This window comes from Pistacia vera, unplaced genomic scaffold (assembly GCF_008641045.1).
Source record: "Pistacia vera cultivar Batoury unplaced genomic scaffold, PisVer_v2 Contig286, whole genome shotgun sequence".
Lineage (NCBI taxonomy): Eukaryota > Viridiplantae > Streptophyta > Magnoliopsida > Sapindales > Anacardiaceae > Pistacia > Pistacia vera.
Genome location: NW_022196097.1, coordinates 162,068 through 168,067, shown reverse-complemented (window position 1 = coordinate 168,067; position 6,000 = coordinate 162,068). Strand labels below are relative to the sequence as shown.

Sequence of the window (6,000 nt, the reverse complement as noted above, 5' to 3'; positions counted from 1 at the left end):
TTTTATTTTATATTGCAATTGATGTATAGTGATGGTGATAAAGCATTTGGCACATCTACCGAACTCTGGATTGATGAGAGAAAAGAAAGTACTCTATCTTTATTTTTAATTCTTTTTAATCACTCATCTCGAGAATACAACTAGTGGACGTAGGCTTGATTTCTTGCTCGACTGAACCACTTTAAAAAGCTCGCTTTTTCATTTTCATTATTAGTTAATGTCTTTATCGACTTCAACCTTTTCCTGATTACTCTCATTCACCATTGTTACCTCTCCTAAATCACGCACTCATCTTGCTTGGTTCCTAGGTCAATGGAGTACCTTTGGTTGACACGTGTTCACGGCTTCACATTCTAGTTGATGTGGAATTTCACATCAACATTTCTGTGCTGGACAGAGGGCATGGCTTGAACAGTTTGATCGAAGTCCACTTTGAACCCAGTTGAAATTGCTATCACTAAACTAGTCACCAAATCTCACTACAAATGGCACAACAGACAAGGACAACTGGGAGTCAGACCAGTGCCAATCAGATCGACACTCGCAAAACTAAAGGCCCCGGAAACATTTAGGAAGTCACCAATGACCTTCCACTGGTTATTTTGCTTCCTTAAGCAGAGAACTACCAAGATGCACATACACTCGATCCCAGGAACCTGCAAGTAGTGGAAATGTTCTGAAAAATCACCCATGCAATCTACAACCTCCAACAGAAGATGACGAACATAAGGGAGGGGTGAATAGTAAACAACCCCCCAAAACCTAAGGGGTGTCGTTTCGTCAACTCCTAGTTGGGAACTCAAGACTGCCGCGAGGGAGCCACAATGAAAATCAACCCATCGACAGGAGATAACCAAAACTAGAATACCTAGGACGACGTTTGAGGAAAGAACTGATGGTTAAGGAAACAAACCACCGAGGGCCCACTCGCTCCCATCAAAGGAGTGGTCAGATTCAACACGTTAACAAGGCTGCCCACCTGAAACAAGCACACCCCTAGCGGATGTGTTCAAACCATATCCCATGCCACCACAACATTTAGGATTGACCTACTGGCTCATACTTGCATTGTGACAGATCAGCAAGGTCCACTTTTGACAGGCTTTATTATCCAGGCGACCGTAGTTCCTCGTCCCGTACAAGCGTGCCCAATGAAAAAAGCTGGCGAAACCTTGATTCAGATCTCTGTAGGTATGTCAATGCACAAAAACTTGACCTCTGCAACTTACTCAATCAAGATAGGGGAATATCCCTAGGCAACCCTTAGGCCAACATGCAGCTGAAAGATATGTAGAGAATGCTAGACGATTTGCGGATCCGACAAATCAAACAAGTAACGATAGTCTCCAGTTNTTGCTTGCCAAAACCTCAAGCAACTCATACGCCTCCTCTGGTGTCTTATTCTGCAAGGCCCCTCCTGAAGCTGCATCCACCATGGTTTGCACATTACCCATCAACCCATTGTAAAATGTTTGGACTTGAAGCCAAATTGGCAAACCATGGTGTGGACACTTCCTCATTAACTCCTTGTATCTTTCCCAAGCCTCATACAATGATTCGGACTGTTCTTGTAGAAATGATGTGATATCATTTCTCAATTTCGCTGATTTAGCTAGATGAAAGAACTTGGTCAGGAATTTTTGTGCTAGATCATTCCACATTGTTATTGTTCCCGGTGGTAATGCCATTAACCACCCCTTGGCTTTATTTCCCAATGAGAATGGGAATAACCGCAGCCTGATAGCATCATCCGACACTCCATTTGACTTGAAGGTGTCACAAATTTCCAGGAAATTTGCAATGTGCTGATTCGAATCTTCCTTCAAATCACCGTTGAATCTAACCGACTGCTGGATCATCTGGATGATTGTCGGCTTGATCTCGAAATTGTTTGCTTGCACTGTAGGTCTAGTGATACTCGACCCACTACCATTCACTGTGGGAACTGAGAATTCCCTCAGTGTTCTATTTTCTTATTCAGCCATTTCAACAACTACTTCTTCAGATTCAACAACAAGATTCTCTCTTTCTCTTCTCTCTCTATTACGTCTTCTCACGGTTCTCTCAAGCTCAAGGTCAACAGGAACCACTGGTTGACGTCTTGCTCTTCGCATAAACTGAAATGAACAAGAGTGAAGAAAAGTGAGATCACAATTCTAATGAAAATTTAAAAACAAAAATACACACTTCAATCTAGCTAACTAAAGAAAAACTCAATGTTAACTTAAAACAAATCCCCGGCAACGGCGCCAAAAACTTGATGCGTGTTTCCTACAACATGCAATATGTAGCAAGTATACTAATCGCAAAAGTAATATACTGATGAGTAGAGTATCGTTCCCACGAGGATTGTAAGCAAAGCACTGAGTTTCCTAATGTTTTCTAGTTGAAGCAACCGAATTCTTTGGATTGGTGGGAGCAAATTCTAATTAAAAACAACAAAATGAAATTTAAACTAAGATTAAAACTTAATTAAGAAAGCAATATGAAAACACGTAATATCAATTCAAGTAAAACGGGTAGGGTTTTGACTTCATTTGGACTTTTATGGGTTAAACCTAAAATTAAACTACACTCACATTCATACGCAATGGTTGTGAATCAAACTCACTAATATGTTANTCACGGCAGATGCCTAGATCGAAAATCGCTTAAGCCATCCACTTGTATTGCTTAAGCGATTTTTGTAAAACACTCTTGATCGCTTAAGCGATCGTGGCCAAGGCAGAATGAATCTGCCCAGATCTATGATCGCTTAAGCGATCTCATGTATTGCTTAAGCGATTCATTGCTTTTACTACTAGTCGCTTAAGCTATCCATTTGTATCGCTTAAGCGATTTTCGTAAAACACTCTTGATCGCTTAGGAGATCTTAAATCTCTTAAGCGATCTTGTCCAAGGCAGAATGAATCTGCCCAGATCTATGATCGCTTAAGCGATCTTGTCCTGGGCAGAATGAATATCTACCTAGATCTATGATCGCTTAAGCGATTCATGGCTTTTACTCCTTGTCGCTTAAGCTATCCATTTGTATTGCTTATGCGATTTTCGTAAAAAAACTCTTGATCGCTTAAGCAATCTCAAATCGCTTAAGCGATCTTGGCCAAGGCAGAATTAATCTGCCTAGATCTATGATTGCTTAAGCGATATTGTCCTGGGCAGACTGAATAGCTGCCCAGATCTATGATCGCTTAAACGATCTTATGTATCGCTTAAGCGATGCTTCCTAAACGAGTCTCTGTCACTTAAGCGATTTAGGATCGCTTAAGTGATCTTTGTCAAGACAGAATGAACATCTGCCCAGATGGGTAATCGCTTAAGCGATCTGACGTATTAAAGCTTTGGGTTATTAAGATCTTACCACGATGAAGGAGTGTGCATCACCAATTGAAGCAGAAACGCCCCAGATTGAAAAGCCTCAAATTTTTTATCCAAAAATTTTCGTGAAATTTTCGCGAAAATTGTTGTTGAAAAAGGTTGTTTTGGTGTTTAGGGATGTTGTGGAGTAAGAAATTTTGTTGGAAAAGCAATTTGGAAGCAAAATATGGAAGTTTGAAATTTTTTTCTCTCAACTCAAAATGCAAGGCGGCGTGAAAATGAGAAGAATAAAGCGAGTATTTATAGAAACGGCTCGTCGCCGTGGTGAAGAAGTATCTTCGCCGCGGCGAAGTTCATCATTCATAAACCCTAATAAAATTTCCAGGTCTCGCCGCGGCGAAGTTCTTCGTGCATGAACAACAAAAAAAAAATTCCCAGGTTTCGCCGCGGCGAAGACAGATTCTTCGCTGGGGTGAAACCTTCCAGAGGATACAAGGCTTTCTTCGCCGCGGCGAAATGCCTTAGCCAAAATTTAACCAATTTAGAACATGTTCTTCGCCGTGGCGACAACAATTCCTTTGCCACGGCAAAATCATCCAGGAGCTAACTCTTCTTTTCAGTTTTCTTCGCCGCGGCGAAGAAACCCGGCGAAGTCTAGAGCATTTTCATACCTTTCTTTGGCTCACGACTTCCTGAAACACCCAAAAACAAAAACATCAAATTTTATACAAACTCATACTGAAATTAAATAAATTCGAACTACCAAAATGAAAAACAAAAAGTTAAAAACACTTGGGTTGCCTCTCAAGAAGCGCTTATTTATAGTCGGAAGCTTGACTCTCTCCATCCTTTAGGTTGGGATGTCCAGCCGAATTGGGATGGAATTGCAACTCATCACCCCATCAATGTATGACTTCAATCTCTGTCCATTTATTGTGAAAGTGCCTTTCTCTTCATGTGTAACCTCCGCTGCTCCGGATTCGTAAATCCTTGTAATAGTGAATGGTCCGGACCATCTAGACCTGCAGTTTTCCAGGGAAAAACCTAAGTTAGAATTGAATGCAAACACCTTCGTCCAACTTTAAAAGCCTTGGTCGGATGTGCTTGTCGTGCACCTTTTGTCTTCTCTGTTATAATTAGGGCATTTTCATAGGCTTCGAGACGAACTCATCAAGTCGTTCAAAGTCGCCATTCTTTCTCTCGCGGTTTCAAGTCCATATTCAAGCTTGACGGCCCAGTATGTCTATGTTCAAGTTATATCGGCAATGGCACACTTTCCCATAAACCATCCTTAACAGGAGACATGGCGATTGGGGTCTTAATGCGGTTGGTAGCCACAGTGCATCATCCAACTTCGAGACCAATCTTTCCTAGATGCATTAACTGTCTTTTCCAAAATCCCTGAGTTCGTTCGACAGTTCCACTTGCCCGCTCGTTTGTGGATGGTAAGGGTTGCAACTCTATGTGTCACTCCATAACTTACTCAATAGTGCATAGTTGTCTATTGGAAAAATGCGATCTCCATCACTAATGATTGCTCGTGGTACCCAAACCTAGAGAAAATATTTTTCCTCACAAAATTAATCTACCCTAGCATCATAGTTGGCAATGAACTGCCTCTACACTACTTCGACAAATAATCCACCGCTACCAGATATACGTATCCAAAAGAACTTGGGAAAGGACCATGAAATCAATCCCCAAACGTCAAAAATTTCAACCACCAGGATGTTGTTCAATGGCATTCATCTCTTTTGAAATATTTCCATCGTTGACATTGGTCACATTCTGAATCATCCGGAAGGAATCCTTAAGAGGGTTGGCCAATAAAACCCCGATTGTAATACCTTGGCTGCTGTTCTAGCTCCCCAAAAATGGCCACCTACTTCCTTTTATGACAATGCCTTAAATGCTTCCATTTCTTCCTCCGGGACACATCTCCGTATCATTGATCAGTACAGTGTCTGTACAAGGAACGGTCTTCCCAAAAGGAGTACTAAATCTAAGAAAATTTTTCTCTTCTGTGGTATGTCATACCACTTGGAGGACCCTTGATGACAAATAATTTGCAAAATCCGCATACAAGGTTGCTTCTTCCACTCTCATCAGCTTCTCATCCGGAAATGTTTTCTCAATTGGCATTTCCCTCATTTCCCTGATTGGTCTCTCAATTCTCGACAAGTGATCAGCTACAACTTTTCCCCTTCGTGTCTCAGTTTCCACTCAACTCTTAAGTAGTAGATCCTCTTATCAGCCGGGTTTTGGCTTCTTGCTTTGCGTAGTGTCTGAGCGCGATGTCCGTGTATACGATCCACCTTCGCACCTAATAAGTAAGACGAAACTTGTCAAAAGCAAAACCACAGCCAATAATTCTTTTCATGGGGTGTAATTCAATTGTGCTTCAACGGAGTCTTGCTAGCATAATGATTACATGCAAACTTTATTTTTTCTTCAATATACACCTAAAGCAAATCACTGCATCACACATGAATTCGAAGGGGCCCAATCGGAACGCTATCAAGGTGCAATAGTCAAAAAACACAACCATATCATACAAAAAAATATATTAAAAAACATAAAAGTTTTATAAAAATAGGAGGTGCTGTGTAATTCTGTTCTCTACACGTATCTAAACTAGGGACTGAAAATCCTAATAAAATAAAAGATATTATCAACAGAGGG

The 6,000-nt window shown here is 41.0% G+C and overlaps 1 non-coding gene across 1 annotated transcript; it reads left to right on the top strand.

Annotated features, from left to right (window-relative positions):
* Positions 1 to 1,494: 1,494 nt before the first annotated feature.
* LOC116134370 lies at positions 1,495 to 1,601 on the top strand. The gene has a single exon (XR_004128727.1). It is a non-coding gene; the product is annotated as a small nucleolar RNA R71 (small nucleolar RNA).
* Positions 1,602 to 6,000: the final 4,399 nt, after the last annotated feature.